At 43.6% G+C, this 23,474-nt stretch overlaps 1 pseudogene; it reads left to right on the forward strand.

Moving 5' to 3' along the window:
* The first annotated feature begins 853 nt into the window (after nt 1-853).
* LOC102819971 lies at nt 854-21,526 on the forward strand (annotated as a pseudogene).
* The last annotated feature ends 1,948 nt before the right edge of the window (nt 21,527-23,474 follow it).

Consider the following 23,474-nt stretch of genomic DNA (forward strand, 5'->3'; position numbering starts at 1 on the left):
TTTCTGCAAAATCAATGATTTATTCATTTCAAATACCCTCTTTGTTAAGTGCCATCGAGTCGGTTCCGACCCATAGCGACTCTGTACAGGGTTTCCGAGGGTGTAAATCTTTACGGGAGTAGAAAGCCTCATCCTTCTCCCGCGGAGCGGCTGGTAGTTTCGAACCGCTGACCTTAAGGTTCTCAGCCCGATTCGTAACCACTACGCTACCATACCCTCTTTAGACAGCATAAAAGATGACTATACACATGGACCTGGACAGATGGAATACATAGAAATCAAATTGACTACATCTGTGGAAAGAGAGGATGGAAAAGCTCCATATCATCAGTGAAAACAAGGCCAGGGGCAGACTGTGAAACAGACCATCAATTGCTCATAAGCAAATTCAAACTGAAGCTGAAGAAAATGAAAACAAGTCCACCAGAGCCAAAATATGACCTTGACTATATCCCACCTGGAGTCCTGGTGTGGCGCTGTGGGGTAATGCACCAGACTGCAAAGCCGTTTGAACTGCAAGGTTGGCGGTTCAAGCTCAGCAGCTCCTCGGAAACCCTCTACAGGGTCGCTATGGATCGGAGTCGACTCAACGTCACTTAACAACAACAACAACATATCCCACCTGAATTTAGAGATCATCTGAAGAACAGATTTGATATATTAAACACTAAAGACCAAAAACCAGAAGGGGGGGGGGGGGGGCTCTGAGTTCCCACAATGCAGTGCAGCTGAGTGCCTTCAAGTACTCAGGATGCTGGGGTTGGGGGGGCGGGAGGCGGGGCGGCGGGAGACCGGAGCTGAGGTGGCGGCAGCAACGTGGGCTGCGGTGAGCCAGTGGCGTCGGGCTGGGCGAATGTCGGACTAGGCAAACGAGCGCAGCGGCGAGGGAGATGGGCGCATCCACGTGGGGTACCTTCCGACCGACATGCTCGAGAAGGACCTGGAAGACTTGTTCTATAAGTAAGGCCACATCCGCGAGGATCCAGCTGAAGAACCGGCACGGCCTCGTGCCCTTCGCCTTTGTGGACTTCCAGGATCCCCGAGATGCTGAAGATGCAATTTATGGAAGGAATGGTTATGATTATGGCCAGTGTTGACTTCGTGTGACGTTTCCCTGGACCTACGGAGTTTGGGGTGTGTGGCCCCGCGGTGGAAGGAATGGGCCTTCTACCAGAAGATCTGATTTCTGAGTTCTTGTTTCAGGCAGCTGGCAGGACCTGAAGGATCACATGCAAGAAGCTGGGGATGTCTGTTGAGCAGATGTGCAGAAAGATGGTATGGGGATGGTTAAATATATCCGAAAAGAAGATATGGAATATGCCCTGCGTAAACTGGATGACACCAAATTCCGCTCTCATGAGGGTGAAACATCTTATATCCGAGTTTATCCAGAGAGAAGCACCAGCTATGGTTATTCACGGTCTCGGTCTGGGTCAAGGGGCCGTGACTCTCCATACCAAAGCAGGGGGAAAGTTCCGCACACCACGACTCTACTTTCAGGCAATTTGTTGTTGCTGCTATGTGTCGTGGAGTAGGTTCTGACTCATAGTGACTGAGACAATAGGCTATGGGAATTTGTTCTTTATTTTTTAATGTGAACTGAAATGCTTTGTGCTCAGAATCTACATTCCAAATTGATGATTTAGTGTCTTAAGAAACTTTTTTTGTTTTTAAAGGAAAAATAAAAGCAAAAAAACGGCATCATTTCTACCAGGGCCATAATAGCAGTGAAACATTGTAAACTGCTGAAATTGTGGTTTTGTTTCAGAAACAAATTGTCTATTTTTCACCCCTGATAATGGGAAGGAAATCAGTGCTGTGTCTTTGTGGATTGCTCTACTATGGGGATCAGCATTGACTAAGGGTATTGGCCCATTCTGCTTAGAAATATATTTTAAATGTTTAGTAATTGAAAACAACAACAACAAAATAAAACCCCAGAAGGGTTGTGGGATGACATCAAGAACATCATACAGAAAGAAAGCAAAGAGTCATTAAGAAGACAAGAACGAAGGAAAAGATCGAAATGGATGTCAGAAGAGACACTGAAACTTGCTCTCCAGCATAGAAATGCTAAAGCAATTGAAAGAAATGAGGAGGTCTAAGAGCTGAACAGAAATTTTCAAAGGTCAGTTTGAGAAGATAAAGTCCAATATTACAACAAAATGTGCAAAGACCTGGAGTCAGAAAACCAAAAAGAAAGAACACACTCAGCATTTCTCAAGCTGAGAAAACTGAAGAAAAAATTCAAGCCTCAACTTTCATTATTGAAAGATTCTCGGGCAAATTATTGAATGATGCAGAAAGCATCAAGATGATGGAAGAAGTACACAGACTCATGGTACCAAAAGGACATGGTTGATGTTCAACCGTTTCAAGAGGTAGCATATGATCAAGAACCAATGATACTGAAGGAGGAAGTCCAAGGTACATTGAAGGAATGAATTGGCAAGGAACAAGGCACCAGGAATTGATGGAATAAAAATTGAAATCTTTCAAGAAAGTGAGGCGACACAGGAGGCACTCACTCATCTATGTCAAGATTTTGAAAGACAACTATCTGGCCAAGTAATTGGAAGAAATCCATATTTGTGCCCATTCCAAAGAGAGGTGACCCAACGGAATGCGGAAATCATCGGACACTCTCTTTTATATCCCATGCAAGTAAAGTTTTACTAAAAGTAATACAGAAACAGCTACAAGCATACATTGACAGAGAACTTCCAGAGGTTGAAGCCAGATTCAGAAGAGGCCGTGGAATGAGGGATATCTTTGTTGATGTCCGATGGATCTTGGCTGAAAGCAGAGAATATCAGAAAGATGTTTACCTGTGCTTTATTGACTACGCAAAGGCTTTAAATTGTGTGGATCATGACAAGCTATGGACAACATTGCGAAGTATGAGTATTCCAGAACACTGAATTGTGCCCATGAGGAATCTGTACATAGACCAAGAGACAATTGTTCAAACAGAACATAGGAACACTGAATGGTTTAAAATTCAGAAAGGTGTGAGACAAGGTTGTATTCTTTCACTATACTTATTCAACTTATATGCTCAGCAAATCATCCGAGAAGCTGGGTTATATAAAGAAAAACATGGCATCAGGATTAGAGGAAGACTCATTAACTACCTGCAATATGCAGATGATACAACTTTGCTTGCTGGAAGTGAAGAGGACTTAAAGTATTTACTGATGAAGATCAAAGAGCACAGCCTTTGGTATGGATTGCATCTCAATGTAAAGTAAACAAAATTTTTCACCACTGGACCAATAAACAACATTTTTATCAATGGAGAAAAGATTAAAGTTGTCAAGGACTTGGTTCTTCTTGGATCAGCTATCAACACTCATGGAAGCATCAGTCAAGAAATCAAACAACGTATTAGGTAAATCTGTTGCACAAGACCTTTTTAAAGTGTTGAAGAGTAAAATGTCAGCTTGAGGACTAAGGTGCATATGACTCATGCCATGGTATTTTCAATAACCTCATATGCATGCAAAAGCTAGACAGTGAATAAGGAAGACTGTAGAAGAATTGATGCTTTTGAGTTATGGTGTTGGAGGAGAATATTGAAAGTGCCATGAGCTGCCAGATCTGTTTTGGAAGAAGTGCAGCCAGAGTGCTCCTTGGAGGTCAGGATGGCCAAACTTTGTCTCTCATATTTCGGACATATTGTCAGGAGGAACCAGTCGCTGGAGAAGGATATCATGTTTGGTAAGGTGGAGGGTTGGAGAAAAGGAGGAAGAGCCCCAGCGAGATAGATTGGCAAAGCGGCAGCATCAATAGACTCAAACGTGGCAACAATAGTGAGGTTGGCCCAGAATTGGGCAATGTTTTATTCTGTTGTGCATAGAGTCACTATGAGTCCGTACTGACTCGATGGCACCTAACAACAACAACAACAGTAGTAAAAGCCTAGATAGCTGTGATAGTGAAGGTTTTGTGTCAACATGACAAGACCGGGATTCTCAGTGGTTTGGCAGTTGAGATGTAGTTATCTCCATGATGAGATCTAATACAATGCAGTGGGCTCTATGATGAGGTTTGCTATGAGTAGTCAATCAAATGAAGGAAAGCTTTCTTGAGGGTGTGGCCTGCTTCCAACATTTTGGATACTCAGACAAACCTTGTTTGCTCTCTGCTGGGTCTGGATCTTGCATCTGTCTCATGCTCCAACCTCCAATTATTTGGACTTGAGCCAGTGAGCTGCTGATCCTGGTAGTCTGACGTCTGACCTGCCGATCTTGGTTCATCGGCACTGTAGCTATGTGAGTCAGAAGCTTTCAGCCTGACATCTGATCCAGAGACTTGGAACCTGCTCACCTCTACAACTGTGTGAGCCATTCCCTTGCTATAAACCTCTCTTTATATGTACATATATAAGTGTCACTGGTTTCACATCTCTAGAGAACTCAGCCTAAGACAATGGCCTTAGAATTATAGATATCAAAGGCAATTTTGGTAAGGTTCAGGAAGAAGTGAGGAAAGCTATAGTGAAAGTCTCGATCATTAAAGAATACACACGGTGTCAACAACAGAATATTGCTAGAAATGTAGACATTAAATGTGCTCTGGTAAGGCTTTAAAAGAAAATTATGACTATGTTAATGGAGAAAGGGTGAAACTTTTTAAGCAGGACAAAATTCTAACTGCCACCAAACATATGAATACATTAAGACAAGTTTTTGTCACTGCATAGGCAAATATCTGGCTAATGAGATTTCTAAACAAGATTTTAAAGGGATTGTGTGTTGTCTCCTTGCTGCTCATCATAAAATGCAGAAGGAAAGAGAGAGGAACTTAAAAATGAACTGTGCAAAATGAAAGTGAAACTAAAAGGTTTGGAAGATTTTGTTGTTAAAACTAAGCCATGTCCTAGAATCTTCACAAAGGATCTGACCACCACCAAGAAAGAAAAGCCAGAAATGGAGCACATCATTTGGACCCAGTGAACCTACATGAAGAACCTACTAGACCTTCCTTTTTCATTGTCCAACTTTCACATGTACATAAAGCTATTGAAAATATCATGGCTTGAATCAGGCATATCATAGTCCTCAAATTGATATCTTTGCTCTCAACTGCTTTAAAGAGGTCTTGTGCATCAAATTCTCCTAAAGCAACATGTTGTTTGATTTCTTGACTGCTACCTCCATGAGTGTTGATATTGGATCTAAGCAAAATGACACCTTTGACAACTTTAATATTTTCTCCATTTATCATGATGTTATTTATTGGTCTTATATTCTCTTTTAAAAAAAAATGTTTTTTAAGGTAAAAGCAAAACAAAACAAAATCATCTCTAGCTTCTTTTTAACCAAAAAACAAACCCATTGACCTTGAGTCAATTCTAACGCATAGCAAACTAAAAAACTGTCCTGTGGTAAAACTGTCCCATAGCCTTTTGTTTGCCATAATCTTTATCGAAACAGATCAACAGGACTTTCTTTCATATTTCCACTGTGTGGGTTCCAACCACCAGCCTTTAGATTAGTATTCAGTCATGAACCATTTGCACCACCCAGGGACCTGAAGCCCCTAAGAATCCCCTAAGCCTTGCTCCTTGCTCCTCTTCCCTCATTTTCCAGAAATGCATTTGAAAAGAGCTGCTTAACCCATGATTTTGGTTGGGTCTTTCCAGCTGACTCTTTCCCATTACAAACCATGCATCCTTGATGATTCGATCCTGTCAAAAGCTTTGAAGCCTAGCTCTTCAGCTATCCAAGAAAGTTATCCCTAGTCCTCGGGAATGGTGGGGCCAGGAATATGACCTCAAGAGGCAAGTTTGTTTATGAGCTTCTCATGGACCTGAGTATGCACTCTGTGGCCTTGCTGAATAGACAGGCTGAGTCTCCCCATTAGGACCACCAGAGACTATGAGGACAGGAGATGCTATAAGGAAGGGGCCATTACAAGGGCAAGGACCAGAAGTAGCATGGTGCTAGAGAGGGAGCATGGGAAATGATGTGGATTCCAAGAGGAGCCTGAGACAGGGGAAATTTTTGTCTTTGGCAGGAAATGAATTACATTCAAAGAGTATGCAAAATGCTATACTAATCAGCACCTGTTCACTTTGGAGCCAGCATCTTTGACCCATGGCATCTGAGGTTGAGCCTGACTTTGCATCTCCCCAGGGAGGAAATACAGTACATTGAGATCCACTTGATTGTTGACAAAGGCACTGCTCCTAAGTGGAGTGAAGAGAAGGAAGGTGTCCTCAGACTCTCCTTCCTGGCCCAATAGCCTGTCACATTCCCCTCCCCCGCCTCCAGTTCAACCTCAGGCAGATGGCTGCAAATTCTGCAGGGGCCTCTGAGCATTCCCTTGGCTAATAGCCACATTCCAGAACAGCATATGTTTCATCTCAAACCCACAAGGTTTGCAGTTCTAAGTGGAGCCAAGGTTTTGGCTCAGGCTGCAGATTTCTTATAATAGGTGGGGGGAGAAGAGGGGAGTCATCTGAAACTGTCATAACAGTGAGCATTTGAGTTCAGGGAAAGCCAGGTCCAAAGTCTGTGACTCCCTCATTTCTAATTCCTAACTCCTTAGCATTCCTATCCAGGACGCTCCTACCCAGGAAAAGAAAGAAAAGAACTGACTGGTCAAACTCTCATCCAAATGTCTCTCATGCCCCCTACATCTCTCTCCAAACTTCTGATTCCAGTTTTGCCCTTTTGCCTGAATCAACAGTTCAGTGCCTAGGGTTATGTGGAGTGAGATCTCTACATCTCAAAAAGTCCCTGGACTTCACCTTTCCTCGCTTCCATTGAGATGTGAATTTCTCTGGACTTCAACTGCTAAAAGCAGGAAAAATGCAGGAAGAATTTGGAAAGCATGAAACAAAGCTGGATGGAAAGAAACAAGAAGGGTAGGAAAGTGGGGAAAACCAAGAAGGAACAAAAAATAGATAAGGGCAGGGGCAGAAGTGCATAAAGGGGCTGGAGAAGGGTTGAGGGCCAGAAGGAAGGGAGAGGCAGGCTCTCCTGGTGGACAAGGAGCAGGGATGGGTGGGTCTGTGAGAGTCCTGGTCCTGGGGTGGGGGTGGGGGTGGGGTCCTGCTCTGTCGTAAGCAAAGAGATTTTTGACAGCATCGTAAAGCATGCTGTGTTGAGTTAATCCAGCTCCAGTAAGTAGAATTTGGAGAGTTGAAGGAGTCACAGCCATTTGCCGTCTGAGGAGGTGAAGGCAGAGAAGTATGTAGAGGGTCCCTGCCCCAAGTTAGGATGTGGACACTTGGATGGGAGCTGGACAGTTCAAATTACTAGGCCCTATGTTTCCAATCAGAGAGGAAAAACTTAAATTGTAAGTCGCCCCCTTCATTCTCCCTCCCTGGTTCACTCCCAGTCCACCCATGCTCAGTCATCTGACCCTCTACAGAACATAGTCATTGTTGCCATGGAACTGATTCTGACTCACAGTAACCCCTTGTATGTCAGACAACAATTGTGCTCCATAAAGCTTTCAATAGCTGATTTTTAAAAAGCCAATGGCCAGGCCTTTCTTCTGAACCAAATGCATTAACTGTTATACGACCCGGGGGCTTTTCTGCAGCACATCATCGCCTGTTTATTTTTCTCACTGTACTCTCTTTATTAAGTATCTAACGGAGGGATTTTGGACTAGCTCCTCTTGAGGGAGGACTAAAGACTTAGACAGTCATACATATGTGGAGGGATGCAAAGGCCCATCAAATAAATCAGAAAGACACCAGAGCTCAGCGCCCAAGAACACAATAAACGAACACTGGCATAAGGCCCAGTACAGCGGGCTTTGTGCTGCATGAGGATGAATGGGTTGAGATATGGAGAGGAATGACTTTGCTTCTTTCAATCCAGGGAGACTCTTGGGAAGTTACTGGCTTGTAAAAGACTGTGAAGTGAACTAGAGGAGAAAAGTGTGGACAGAGCTCTCCTGGTGGACAAGGAGCAGGGATGGGTGAATCTGTGAGAGCTCTGGTCCTCTGGGGACCCTGCTCTGTCGTAAGCAAAGGGATTTTTTTGCAGCAAAGTAAAACATGCTGTGCTGAGTTAATTCAGCTCCAGTAAGTAGAATTTGGAGAGTTGAATGAACCATAGCCATTTGCTGTCTTCTGGGGAGGTGAAGGCAGAGAAATATGTAGAGGGTCCCTGCCCCCACAGGCCAGAATGTGGAGACTTGGATGGGAGCTAGGCAGTTTAGCTAACATAGGCCCTACATTCCTCACCAGAGAAGAAGAATGTAAATTGTAAGTCGTCCTCTTCTTTCAGGGAGAAAAGTGGACAGAAGAACAGTTTAGGGGATAGCAGGGCCAGACAGGAGGTGCATTCAGAATGTATGTTCAAAGGGCAGGCAACAGACTTAGGAGAAGGAGAAGGTGGAGGACAGAGTGGTCTTTGGGCATACAGTTAAATACCAGTCCCAGAACTGTAGCTAGAATCCTGAGCTACCATTGTTCCCTACCCAAACCATACTCAGAGAATTGGAGGCAAGCTCTGAACTTTAGAGCAAGGGGGAGGTGAAGATGTGCTGGGGTAGAGTAAGAAGCCACAATAACATCAATAGTAGCCCAGACTGATAACCAGGTCTTGGGATCCTCCTTAAGCTGTTATTGTTGCTGTTAGTACCTTTGAGTTAGTTCCAACTCATAGCAACCCTGTAAAGAGTTTCTGAGAAGCAGCCGGTGAGTTTGAACCGCTGACCTTGCAGTCCAGTGCATATCCTTCAGTACCACACTGTAGGAATCGAGAATATTATAGGCATGTATACACCAATGTATGGGGCAGCCAGGAAGAAAGTCGTTTTTTAACAGCGGAAGGTCATTCACTGCCTAGGAGTGGGGGGACTAGAATATGAGAATGCTGATCAGGATTACAGTGGTATGTGTGAATTGTCAGTTTGTCATATGTGGTGGTTTGCAAGTTATTGTAATACTGGAAGTTAGGCCACTAGTATATTAAATACTAATACGGTTTCACATAATGGACAGGTTTTAATAGTTTCCAAACTGAGACAGTCTAGAAACAAAGTCTTAGTGACCAATATCCAAAATCAGCCAATGAAAGTCTTATGAAGCACAATAGAGCATAGTCCTATTTGCTTTCTGTGGACACATCATGAGGAAGGATCAACTGCTGGAGGAGAACACCAGATGTGGTGACGTATGAGTCAGCAAGAGCAAGAGACACCCACAGTGAAACAGACTGGCACAGAATTAATAACAGTGGACTTAAACATGCTGCTGATCATGAGCATCAAACAGGACCAGGCCACATTTTGTTCTATTGAACACAAGGCCACCATGAGTCAGAAGCAACTTGACAACAGCTGTCTATCCATCTATCATCTATGTGTAAAGGTGAAGCAACTGTTAGGATATTTGTAAAATTAACTCAGCCATAGTTTCCTGAGTCTCAATTACTTAAACTATAAAAATATTTTTAAATGCATCCCTGCCCCCGTGTCCGTGTCTCCCCCCCCCCCCCCCTCCACACACACACACACACAAAAACAGAGAGGTGGAATAGATTAGCAGTTTTCAGATGAAGATCCAGTGAGCACTAGAAGTTCCTCAGCCACCACAGGAAGGGCCAGGAAGGGGAATGTAGGTAGCAGCTCACAAGCAGCAGAGCTTTTATTCCCAGCCCCTATTTCAAAACCAGATCACTTCAACTTTATTTTTTTTTTTAATGCTTTTGTGTAAGATTTCCTTGAAAGAAAGACTCACTATAGGTTTTTTGACTTTGTTTTTTGTTTTGTTTTGTTTTTAGTACCTTAAAAACCCACTAAGAATTAATTTATCTTAGGAATGTCCTCCAGCTTTAAAAGAGACAGTTGTATGAAGGTACATACAGTTCACACATGTACTAACTTTTTGGCACAGCTCCCACATTCAGATGCTCTGATTGTCAGAGCATTTGTTCTCCTTTTTTGTTGTTGTTCAAAAACAGGATCAGCACGAGTATTTGTAACTCTCTCCTCTTTTCATTTGGTTGAAGCACAGGGAAAATACAACAGACTCCACCACTCCTCCAGCCTGTGCATTTGCCAGGCAGCACTAATCAATAGCAACCCTCTTCCACTGAATCATGACAGTCTCAGAATCTCTAAACAGAGTGCTCGAGGCAGATGCCTCCAATCAGGAAGAGTTGGAGCAAGAGTTGAAACCTCTCTGCTAGCCCAAATTCAGTTGACTGTGTAGCTCCAAGACTACCAAGGTGAAAAGGCCCCCACTATCACTGTCCTCCCCATGTCCTTTCTCTTTAGAACAAGGTGCTGGTCCCCATATTTTCAGCAAGGAACTAACTGTGGCCTTAACTTCAGAGGTAAAGCCTTAAAACTTCCCTCTTAACTTCCTGGGCCCTTGAGAAAGAGGCTTGTAGTCTAGGGGAAATATAGGTATATCTTACTCTTTGCAATCTATTCAAAGTTCAGGGGCAGTTACCACGTATAACTTTGAACTCTAGCTTTATATCTTTCGACTGTTCCCATATGTTTATGCTCTATAGTTACTGAGAAAGACTCTTAGGAGAAAATTTAAAGGTCTTTGAACTTGTTTAAAGGGGAAGTATAAAAATAGGCAGGGACAAAAGTTTCAAATCCAAAACTGGCTTGGGAAAGATCAATCATATTTTATTGGAAGCTTCCAGCAAGGGTTGTTGTTGTAAGTGCTGTGAAGTCGGTTCTTACTAATAGTGACCCTGTGTAAGTTTTCCAGGAGTCCTTGTGTGGCGCTGTAGGATAAAACAAAAATGTCAGTTTGAACCACAAGGTTAGTGGTTCAAGCTCACCAGCCACTCCTTGTAAACCCTATACAGGGTCTGAGAGTCGGAACCAACTCAACAACATTTAACAACAACAATAGGGTTTCCAAGGCTTTAAATCTTTGCAGGAGCAGAAAACCTCATCTTTCTTCCATGGAGCAGCTTGTGGACTCGAACCACCAACCTTCTGGTTCACAGTTCAATGCTTATTGCATGAAGCCACTGTGCTCCCAGCAAGGGGTATAGGGATTAGAAAACAAGTAGACTCAAGATCCTATGGGGGCAGGGGACATAGTAAAATGAAAAAAGATTAAAAAGGTGAAAGGGTGAGGAGTAATGAATTCAGTGGATGACTTTCAACTTTGTAAATAAACAGAACTCTTCTGAGCTTTGCAAAAAGTGTGTGTTCAACTAGGAACCTAAAGGTTATTGACTCAAACCCACTCAGTGGTGCTGAAGAAGAAAAGCCTGACAGTCTGCTGCCAGAAAGATTACAACCAAGAGAGCCCTACGGAGGAGCCACCTCAGGGAACTAGGATCAATGTGGTTGCAGGGAGGGAATTACAATGTGTGTGTGTGTTTTTTTAAGTCAAGGATAAACAAAAATTGTTTTTCTTGAAAATTCATCCTCTAGAGATAATCACTCATTGGTATTCTATATATAGTATAAAACAAAAATAACTTGCATTGTTTCGCAACCTGCAATAAAACTGTCCTAGTCAAAAAGAAAAAGAAGAAAGCCCTGTGTCATGTTGTCAGAATGAATTTGGCTTTTTTGGTTTCTTCTTACTCAGATCTCCAGTATATAAAAAGGAACAGGTCTACCTGACTGCAGAATATCCTTGGCTATTCCTCCCTCTCCAGACTCAGAGAAGTACAGGTATTGCCTGGGGTCACCCAGTTTGTAAGTGGCTTTGCCAGAGCCATATTTGCTGATCACAAAGTTGCCTCCTGCAATACCCTCTGCCCTCTCAGTAACAACGCTGGTCAACTGCTCCACTCACTACTGCAGATCCAGGGCCTAGGAGAATGCCTGGCACATAGAAGGGTCACTGTAAGTTTGTGGAATGAATGAATCTTTAACTGTTCTTTATATTGACTCAAGGAGCCCCTCGTTGATGCAAATGGTAAGTACTCCAGAACTAAGTAAAAGGTTAACAGTTCAACCCCCTAGAGGAGTGTCAGAAGACAGCCCTGACAATCTGCTTCTGAAAGGCTTCAGCCTTGGAAACTCTATGGAGCAGTTCTAGTCTACACACAGAATCCACCAAAGAGCAAACAAAGCGTATTGACTCAAAGCTCTGTAAGTTACCTGCTTTGTATGTCTACCTTCGTGAGCAGGCTGGTGTCCTCACTGTCTCAGCCCAAATGAGTCTTTCTAGGGATGAGGGTAAGGCTGTACACTGAGGCTCTGTAGGTGAGATCTTTTATCTCTGCATTTCTGCAAAGAGGTTTATCAGATGCTGGAAATGTCAGGCTTCCTCTGAGAAGCCTCATTCCTGCCCTTACTTGGTCACTGAGCCTTCAGACCCTCCAACCCACTCCTCCAGCTGTCTTCTATGTATACCTTTAGCACAAACATTTTACAGAGTTTGTGACGAGAGGCTTCTGCATAAAGCAGAAGTTGCCGAGTTCTATTTATGGGAGTGGGGACCTCTACTCAACCCAGGGCCCCACCCTCATTCTCTCCTCTTCTGGAAAAAGATGAGCTATCTACTGCAGTTCCTCCCAGCACCTGCCCTTCACCCCTAGGCCCTCTGCACAGGCCTGCCAAGTCTGAGACATGAGAACAGGCCAGGCTCCCTCTGGGGAACCTAGAGAGAAGAGCCAGGCCTGGCTAGGCCTCCTGGCTGGCCTGCCCTGGCCTCAGGGTTTAATAAACTCTGAGAGAGATTTTCAAAGGCCACTTGATCTTCCCCATCAGGCAACTCCTGTCGCCCTTTCAGAGCCATGGGACTGGAAAGAAAAAACTGCTCAATGAACAAGACGGCCAGAGAAAGCCGAGCCGCGGGGCACCTTCTATGAATTTCTGATGAACACACAGCCCTGACTCCTGGGTCTCAGCCCAGTGCCATCAGGGATGTTAGTTTAAGTCATTTCGCACGGTTCACTGGCTCTCTGAGAGCAGCTTGTCTCCAGCCTGCCCCTCTCTAACAAGTTCTTTTTACTGGGGGCTTCTCTGAGCAGAGACCTTAAACAATAGCATCTTTCAAGGGTCTGGCCTTCCTCTGGCTGCTCCACTTCTCCAGCCCCAGCCTTGTCCTCTCCATCCTTCCCTCAGCTTTCTAATGCTCATCTGCCTGGACACTCTTGCCCGGGGCCTGACACACAGTAGGACTTCAGGGGAAATTTCTCCTCTCTCCCTTCCTTCTGAATTGTACTTGCCCTTTCCCCTACAAACCAGGAAGAAAAAAAAAGAGAGAGAGAGAGACAGAGAGAGAAGAGAGAAAACACGAACACCTTAGAGTTGATTTGACCAAATAGGACAAAGTAAAACTGCCCCATCAGGTTTCCAATGCTGTAAATCTTTACAGGAACCAACTGACACATTTTTCTCCCTCAGAGGGAAAGGGGGGTTTGATCTACTAACCTTTAGGTTAGCAGCTAAATCTCTAATACTGTGAAATTTGGGCTCCTGCAAATGGGTAAAAGGGGAGTAACTGTGCTCTCAGGAGCAGCGCTCCCTGGTCAAACAGCTCTAGAATACAAAGTGAATGATGCTGCCTGGCATTGTGCACAAGTGATCCTGGTTAAGAGCAGACTGCTGGGCCAGACAACGAAGTCCTTATCAGGCTCCCCAATCTTTAGAAACTGCCCAGAGTGGCATAGGAGGCATTGCATAATTTTCTCCTCCTGTTAATCTGGAGGGAGTCTCTGCATGATACAGACACTACTTGCTAGACTGCTGGCTGGTTCAAGTCCATCTAGAGGCATCTCTGAAGGAAGTCCTGGAAATCTACTTCCATGAAAGTTGTAGTCAAGAAAACTCTCTGGAGCAGTTTACTACTTTGTAATGCATGGAGGCACCATGAGTCAGCATCATCTCATCAGGAACTTGTTTCTGGTTCAATCTGAGGAGGGGCTAGCGTCCTCCATATCACAGGCCAATTACAGGTCCTCCCCTGGTTCCCTGGTCGAGGAGTCCTCTACAGCTGTTGAGTTGGTTCTGACTCATAGCAACTCTGCATGGAGTTTCCAAGGAACGGCTGGTTAGTTTGAACCACCAACCTTGCAGTTCAAACCCACCTTGTGGTCCAATGCATTACCCTACAACACCCATTGTTGTTGTTAAGTGCCATCGAGTTGATTCAGACCCATAGTGACCCTGTATAGGGTTTTCAAGGAGCAGTTGGTGAGTTTGAACCACCAACCTTGCAGTTCCAATGACTTTGCAGTCTGACGCATTAGCCCAGAGCGCCACACCAGGAGTCCTCATAGGCCAGGCTAATTGTTTAGAGGAGACCAGAAGGAAAGCGCAGCAGACATGGAAGTGTGCCCCCACATACTAGTTTGAGAGGAAGACAGTTTCCTGAGGCATAGCAAGTAGACCATTTCTCTTATCAGTCAAGGAGCAAATTTTATTTGCCTCATTCCCTCTTCTTTCACTCCAATGCCCCCTATCCCATTCTGGGCATTCAGCCTTCCCCACTCCAGAGTTTCAGCTCTGGAACTATCATGTCTTCAGAAGAGACTACAGGAAGAGACATTATTTAACCAGAAAATGAGAATCATTTACATGTTTAGATTAAACCTCTGGCCAAAACAAACAAATAAAGTTCATATTGGAGACAAATTAATATGTTGACTTAATGAGAACACTGCCTTGACATTTGGGTCCTTCGATGGTGACCTTTGACCTGGAGAGCTATGGAAGGCTTTTAAGTCTTGATTCCACTGACATTCCAGCCTTCTCCTAAAGCACCTGCCCACAATTACAGGCCACTTACCCAGTGACCCAGGCTGCTCCTTTAGGACCTTTCAAGAGTCCCAAGCAGCCCTGCTTGGAAAGTTGCTAACCTGTGAGCAAGCTGTTTGACCAATTATGCATTTTCTCACAAACCTTTCTTATCTGCCTTGCCCTACTCCATACCAGTCACATCCCTAGCCCATGCTAACACTCCACCTTCTTCAGGAGGTGAAATTCTGTCAGAAATAGTGTAGCACATTGAAAGGTTTAGCTGAGAATGCAGAACTCAGATTCTGGTTCTGCCTCAGCTGCCGATTTGTTCCATGACTACAAGCAGGCATTTCAGTTCTCTGGGTTTCCCTTTCTCATGCCGGTACTGCACTGGATCAGCATATACCTTAGAGTTTAGTCCCCAGATGTCCTCTACAGAATCCTCAGAAGGGCTCATTAAAATTTTAGGCTCTAATTCTCACCCCAGATCAACTAAAAAGGAGGAATTTCTGGGGATAAAGTACAACCTGCATTTTAATACATGCCCCAGGTGATTCTGGGACCCGCTGAGTATTGCAAATCAGTGTCATAACATGTTCCAAACTATGTTTTAGCTGATAATCTGACTATGTGCTTAGTTTGAACTTGTTTTAGCTCTACCCTGGGGCAGAATTTTCAGGAAGCTAATGACTTTTACACAAGTTCTTACAAGGTCCTTGGAGGAGCCTAGTAAGTTTGTGTTCATTAAAGAAAACCCACCCTTTGACCTGCCCCACCCTCCAAAAGAATAATTGTGAAAACTCTGGCCCAGAAAAACCTGAATTGGTCTCTGATTGAATTAGTGACTGCTTGTAGAGTCTACGTCTTTGTCACAAGCTCACCACCCCCTGATGATAAGTCTATCTTGAGTTTCTTTGGCATTCCCCACTCCTGTATAGTTCAATATTCTTTGCACAGTGGGAGCTACAACATCACTTCTAAAATCACTATGGTAATCCAAGAGGTCGAATTCCAATGATTCTTTGTGGCCGATGGTAGAAAATGATTCTGGAAACAAAGAGGTGAGTCCTGATGCCTTTACAGCCAAGCTCTATTCGTCAAAAGAGGCTAATTCCCAGAAATTTGGTTAATAGGGTCCAACAGGCCGGGGCCAGGAAGGCAGACCTTCATATTGGTAGATCCAAGTTCAGTTCCTCACTTGGCCTCTTACCAGCTGAGTGGCACTACAGCCTCAGGTTCCCTTGTCTTGGTAGTCTTGCATGACAGGGAGGTGGCAAAGGTACTTGAAACAATGGATGTAAAAGTGTTTCATACATTGATGAATATAATTATATATATTGCTGTTATTAGTGACCATTGAGGTGTTAGTTACTGTTGAATCAGTTCCAACTCACAGCAACCTTATACGTGCAGAGTATAACTGCCCCACGGGATTTTAAAGGCTGGGATCTTTCAGAAGTAGATCACCAAGCCTGTCTTCTAAGACATTCTGGGTGGGTTCAAGTCACCAACCTGTAGGTTAGTAGTCCTGTGCTTAAACATTAAGTAGTCTACGTAGGGACTCCTGATGTTAAATGCCATCAAGTCAGTTCTGATTCATAGTGAATGACCCTGTATAGGGTTGCCAAAGAGCAGCTGGTGGGTTTGAACCACCAACGTTGTGATTAGCATTCCAGTGTTTATCCTATGGTGTCACACCAGGACTCCTAGCACATTGCTAATCAGGCAGTATTTAGGCAGAGGGCCATGGTACATACAACACAGCGTCAAAAAGTTTCGCATACTTAATGGCATGCGGTAGAGTAGTGGTTACGAATTGGGCTGTGAACCGCAAGGTCAGCAGTTCGAAACTACCAGTGGTTCCACGGGAGAAAGATGAGGCGTTCTGCTCCCGTAAAGATTTACAGCCTCGGAAACCCTGTGTAGGGTCACTATAAGTCGGAACCAACTCCACGGCACTTTACAACAACAACAATGGCATGCAGTGTGCCCAAACCTGACAGTACACCTCTGTTGCAGAGATAGGGGGTGGGACCCAAGGCTCACTGCTGACCAAGTCCCCAGAGATAAGATTCCTATACAGCTTTGCCTACCACCCCTCACTGTTGGCACTAAATAGATGTCCTGTCATGCATTGCTCCACCTCCCTCCCTTGGCATGAACAGTAGAGCTGGGCAGGGAAGTGGAGGGGAGAACAGGATGTGGGTGGAGAGCCTCACCCTCTCTACCCCCTGCAGCCCTTGGCAAATCAGGGAAAAGAGGAAGAAGATGAGGAGAAGGAAGTCACATCTGTTTTGAGTGAAGTTCCCAGCAGGGAGAGTAGGGCTGGAAAGCCAGAGGAGAAGGCTGAAGTTGGGGGCGGGGAAGGCAGGGAGGGCTGCATGGGCCTTGGCAAATCTAGGAGAGGAGAGGAAAAGTGGTTTGGGCTGGGGAAGAACAAATAAACAGAGTGGTTAAGACAATAATAATAAAGAGGAGTCATTAAAGTGAAGAATGGAGATTGTGTCACACCCAAAACAAACAGAAACTAAATGGCCAGTAGATCCACTCCACAGATGTTTGGCACCGAATGAAGACAGCTTGAAGATATCGATGTTGACCCGCTCCACCAGCAACTGCTGAAGAGCAGGTGGGCAGGAACCCCAGCCAGAGAGGCTTTGAGGCTGAAGAGGAGCCTTCTCCCCCAGCCTCAGGCCAGCCTACCCCTGCCCCCCATGAAAGGGATGGGAGGAGGGAGACAAAGAGGACAGATGGGATGCTCCCTGACCATGTCAGATTACCCAATGAGCAGGTAAGCAAAGCCTTGTTTGTTGTTGTTGTTGTCGTTGTCATTAAGTGCCATCGAGTCGGTTCCGACCCATAGCGACCCTGTACAGGGTTTCCGAGTGCTGTCAAGTCGGTTCCCACCTATAGTGACCCTGTATAGGGTTTCCGAGGAGTAGCAGGTGAGCTTGAGCCACTGACCTTCAGGTTCAAACCGACTTTACAGTCCAGTGCATTAACCCACAGTGCCACACCAAGACTCCAGCCTTCCTTATGCTTACTTACTAATCTGCAATGAACAATTCTTTTCACCACATCAAAGATTCTGCTTCTAGATATGGCTGGCATCTGTCTGTCTCCCAACACCACAGCATTTTCCTGCAGAATCAAAGTTTCTGCAACGGAGTCCTGGTGCAGTGCTATGGGTTAATGCACTGGACTGCAAAGTCGGTTTGAACAGCAAGGTTGGTGGTTCAAGCTCACCAGCCACTTCTTGGAAACCCTATGTAGGGTTGCTATGGGTTTGAACTGACTTGACGGCACTTAACGACAACAGTGACAGAGTACCCAGTAAGCAAGGTAAGCACACGCTTATGTGTGCTTGTTTACTAATCACAAGTAAGACTGTTTACCTTGTTTATTAGGTAGTCCACCCCTACCCTCTGCAGTGCAGTCTCCTTCCCAGCAGCAAGGCCCTCCCCAGAAGAGGAAGCCAGAGCCTCTCCGTATTCTTACTCGGATGGAGGAGGTTTGTCAAATGGCCTCATGAAAATAGTTTCTCTTTACTTATTGTTCAACAGCTAGTTCATTTTATTAACTTGTGTTCAACAGGTATGCTCGTCTTAATAACGCTTGGGAAATCTAAGACAAAATTTCATCTTTCTCTTTCCTGGCAACTGAGAACTATGCTCAGGTGAGGGTGTTGGGAGCTTGATGTGCAGGCTATTCACTTACTCTTTGACTTGGCAATCTACTATGTGTTCCTGGCATGGCGTTAGGCACCTGGGGGTTACAAAGATGCATAAAACACAATAATTTCCCTAAAAGGTCATTTCCAAGAATAAAAGAAACTGATCATTTTTGAGCATCCATTCCATAATAAACATTCTTCTGAGTACCTTCAAAAGATCTACTGTATGTATTCTTCTCAATAGCCCTGTTATTGGTAAGTGCCATGAGTTGGTTCCAACTATGCACGGTTCCCAGGGAGTGACTGGTGGATTTGAACTGCTGAACCAGTGCTTACCCTACTCGATAGCACTGTTGTTGTTGTTGTTAAGTGCCGTTGAGTCGGTTCCGACCCATAGCGACCCTGTATAGGGTTTCCAAGGAGCGACTGGTTAGCTTAAACTGCTGACTTCGCAGTTCAAACAACTTTGCAGTCTGGTGCATTAACCCACAGCACCACACCAGGACTCCAAATAACACTGTTAGGTAGGAATTATTCTCTCATTATTCATACAAGGAGGATACTAAGGACCAGAGAAATTAGGTGTTTTTTCTAGAGTCACAGAGCTAGTAAAACGTAGCTCTGGTATTTGTACCTACATCCATCTGATTCCAAAGCCCAGTGCTCTTGATACCAGAAATAACCACAATGTGAAGCAGCACTTGACAACTGCCAAATCAAACCACATTTTCTTAAAGGACACAAGAAAGGGACTCCTGCTTCACATCCACCCATGCTCCCAGCCCCCTTAATTAGAACCAAACTTCACTGTTCTTCTCAGAGCACCAGCAGCATACCCCATCCCATCAGGTCCAAATGCCTTCAGGTGTCTGAGGAATGCTAATGTTCCATGGACTGGGGGAGGATCCACACATAGGCCAGGCTATGGCATTTGCTTCCCATTAAGCCCTCTCCCCTTCCTCTTCAATGCCCCAACCCCCCTACACATACACTCAAGCAACATGCCGCTTTCATGAATCAATTACCTTGCCCAAGCTTTATAGTCCTCTGAAGCCACTGACACTACTAACAAGGTACAGATGGGGAAGGGCATCCCCAGTGTCCACTTCAGAGTGGGTTTGCTTTGCTCCACAGGATCACAAGAGACAGAAGAAATGCTGGATAATCCAATTTCAACTTAGTCTCTAAAAAGAAGGAAGGAAATAAGGCTATGAGTGGTCTCTATAGGGTTGGTGAGGTGACTTGTACCTTTCCAAGTCTGGAGAATCAGGAACCAAGGGAACCTAGTTCCTTAGTACACAGGTTGAATTCCTTTGGTTATTCTGTTTAATTATATCATATCTAAGTCTGAATTTATTTGTATGTACCTTTCCTCAGAATTCTCCATATTTCTTCAATCTGAGGATGCATGTCATCCATCAATTCTAGAAAATTAACTGTTATTATTCTCCCATTCTCTCTATTCCGTTTTCTTCTACAACTCCTTGTAGAAGTGGTTTGGGTCCTTTTGTTCTATCCTTTGTGATTTTGCCTTCATATTTTATATCTCCTTCCTTATCTTTCTTGCAGCTTTGATAATTTCCTTGGGTCTATCTTACAGTTCATCAATTCATTATTCAACTTTGTCTAAGCTGCTGTTGGACATAACCATTGAGGTCTTATTTCAATAACTATATTTTTTTTCATTTGTAGAAAGTCTTGGTTTTTTGCCTGTTCCTTTTCAAAATATTTTATACTTTTTGATTTCTATTTGTTTTTAATCTCTTTAGAACATTTAAAACATAGCTTTACTAAAGTTCACTCAGGCTGTTATAGTATTGGAATGTTAAACCGTTTAATTTGTCTATTGACTTTCCCTAATAGTATATAATATATATATATATATATAAATTGTGTGGGGCATGACAAGCTATGGACAATATTGTGGAGTATGAGTATTCCAGAACACTTAATTGTACTCATGAGGAATCTGTACATGGACCAAGAGGCAGTTGTTTGAACAGAACATGGGAACACTGAATGGTTTAAAACTAAGAAAGGTGTGCAACAAGGTTGTATTCTTTCATCATACTTATTTAACTTGTATGCTAAGCAAATAATCTGAGAAGCTGGGTTATATGAAGAAAAACGTGGCGTCAGGATTGGAGGAAGATTTATTAACAATCTGTAATATGTCAATGATATAAACTTTCTGCTGAAATAAAAAAAGACTTAAAATATTTACTGATGAAGATCAAAAAGCACAGGCTTCAGTATGTGATTGCATCTCAATGTCAAGAAAACAAAAATCCTCACCACTGGACCAGTAAAAACATTCTTATCAATGGAGAAAAAATTGAAGTTGTCAAGGCCTTCATTGTTCTTGTATCAACCATCAACACTCATGGAAGAAGTCAAGAAATCAAATGATATAAAGTGTCAAAAAGCAAAGATATCAGCACAAAGACTAAGGTGCACCTGACCCAAGCCATGGTATTTTCAATAACCTCATATGCATGTGAAAGCTAGATAATGAATAAGGAAGACCATAGAAGAATTGATGCTTTTGAGTTATGGTGTTGGAGGAGAATATTTAAAGTGTCATGGGTTACCAAAAGAACAAACAGATCTGTGTTGGAAGAAATGCAGCCAGAGTGCTCCTTGGAGGCCAGGATGGGGAAATTTGATCTCTCATACTTTGGACATATTGTCAGGAGGGACCAGCCGCTGGAGAAGGATATCATGTTTGGTAAGGTGGAGGGTCAGAGAAAAAGAGGAAGACCCCCAGCAAGATGGCTTAGTAAAGTGGCAGCATCAATGGGCTCAAGCGTGACAATGATAGTGAGGTTGGCCCAGGATTGGGCAGTGTTTCGTTCTGCTGTGCATAAGGTCGCTATGAGTCGGTACCAACTCGATGGCACCTAACAACAACAAATAGTGTATCATATCCTCATGTGGTTTATGATTTTGTACTGTTAGCACTTCAAAGGTGATTTTATTTTGCTGTGAGAATACTGAATAGTGTCACTCTGGGGTGAATTCTTACAGAATATGTTTCCATTTCCTTCTGCTTTAAACCTCACAAGTTATACTGGTCTGGGACCTGTGTTTATACTCATTTCTCAGCTTAGGAATACCAGTAGTGTAAATTCAGACACTATAGTCACAAATGATTTAGACCCGGAGTCCTCAGTTCTCACAGGAGATATTTATTCTATTCAGATCCTGTGAATGATATTTTTCTAGCCATAATTTCTATGCAGGTACATACCTCATAGGGTGCTAGTTTTCGCAGAAGTCTCAATTTTAGCTCTTTGCCTCTTATGAACTAGAATCATTTCAACTGCCCATATATCAGCACAAATCCCAGTATCTAGAGTTTTATCCAGTCTGGTATTCTCACAGCACCCTCTGTGGCTTCAGCTTGTGGGATTTACCATTTGGATTTTAAGTTCTGTGTTTATCTACTAGCAACTTTTTCACTGTGCTTTATATTCTAGCTCATGGGTTTTTGTAAATGGATCAAGTAGTCCTTGAAAGCCCTGTCTAATTCATTTTTGTTTCTCCTGTAGTACCTAGCATGGTGCTCTCTTACAAGCCTCCCTGTTAAGTACTATTGAGTCGATTCCAACCCAGAGTGACCTTGTATAGGGTTTCCAAGGAGCAGCTGGTGAGTTTGAATTGCCGACCTTGCAATTCAAACCAACTTTGCAGTCCAGTGCATTAATCCATGGCGCCACACCAGGGGTAGGGAAACTTTTTCTACCAAGTGCCATTTGGTTATTTATAACATCATCCATGAGCCATACAAAATTATCAACTTGAAAATTAGCTTTCTATATCTGGTCAAATGTTTAACTGTGGCATTGTAGGGTGAGCACAGGACCACAAGGTCAGTTTGAACCACAAGGTCGGCAGTTCACGCTCACCAACTGCTCCTCAAAACTCTATACTAGGTGGCTATGAGTTAGGACAGATCCAACAGCATTTAACAACAAAAACAACAACAATGTGATAGCTGGAATTGCAGTTGCCTGGGCAGGGCCAAACCAAATGATTTCACAGGCCTTATACAGCTCATGAGCCAGATGTTCCCCACTCCTGCATTAGGCAAACCTGAAGCAAGAGACCTCTTTAAAGTGTTCACAAGCAATATCAAGGAGCTCTGGTAGCGTAGTGTTTACGAATTGGACTGTGAACCGCAAGGTCAGCAGTTTGAAACTACCAGCTTGCTCCATGGGAGAAAAATGAGGCTTTCTGCTCCCGTAAAGATTTACAGCCTCAGAAACCCTGTACGGGGTTGCTATGGGTCGGAACCGACTCGGCGGCACTTAACAACAACACCACCAAGCAATATCAGTTTTAGAACTAAGGTGCACCTGATCCAAACCTTATATACATGTAAAAGTTAGACAAAGAATAAAGACCATAGAAGAATCAATACATTTGAATTGTGATATTGATGAAGAATATTAAAAGTACCATGGACTACCAGAAAAATAAATACATCTATCTTGAAGGAGGTACTGTCAGAGTGCTCCTTGGAAGCGAGAATTGCTTTGTATCTTGTACTTTGAACATATTGTCAGGAGGGACTAGCCCATAGAAAAGGACATCATGCTTGCTATAGTGAAGGGTCAGCAAAGAAGAGGAAGATCTCCAATGAGAAGGATTGATGCAATGGCAATAACAAAGGGCTCAAACATAACAACATTCATGAGGATGCTGCAGAACTGGACAATGTTTTTTTCTGCTGTGCATGGGTTTGCTATGAGTCAGACCCTACTCAAGGGCACCTAATACTAACAAACCTACGGATGTAATTCCATTTGGCAATAGGGTTTTCTTTGTTATATTAATGAGGTATTATCAGTGTAGGGTTTATTTAAAGTAAAACACTTTTAAGATCTTATATAGGATCTTATATAACTTTTTGGAGTCCTGGTGTGACACTGTGGGTTAATATGCTGGACTACAAAGTCAGTTTGAACTGCAAGGTCGGCAGTTTAAGCTCACCAGCTGCTCCTCAGAAACTCTATACAGGGTCACTGTGGGTCAGAACCAACTCGACAGCACTTAGCAACACATAGCCTATTATAAGAGCAAATTAGACACAGAAACAAATGGGGGAAGATGGATGCCACATGGAGATAAATGTCGAGAATGCTACTGAAGCTAA

Source organism: Chrysochloris asiatica, unplaced genomic scaffold, assembly GCF_000296735.1.
Source record: "Chrysochloris asiatica unplaced genomic scaffold, ChrAsi1.0 scaffold00287, whole genome shotgun sequence".
Lineage (NCBI taxonomy): Eukaryota > Metazoa > Chordata > Mammalia > Afrosoricida > Chrysochloridae > Chrysochloris > Chrysochloris asiatica.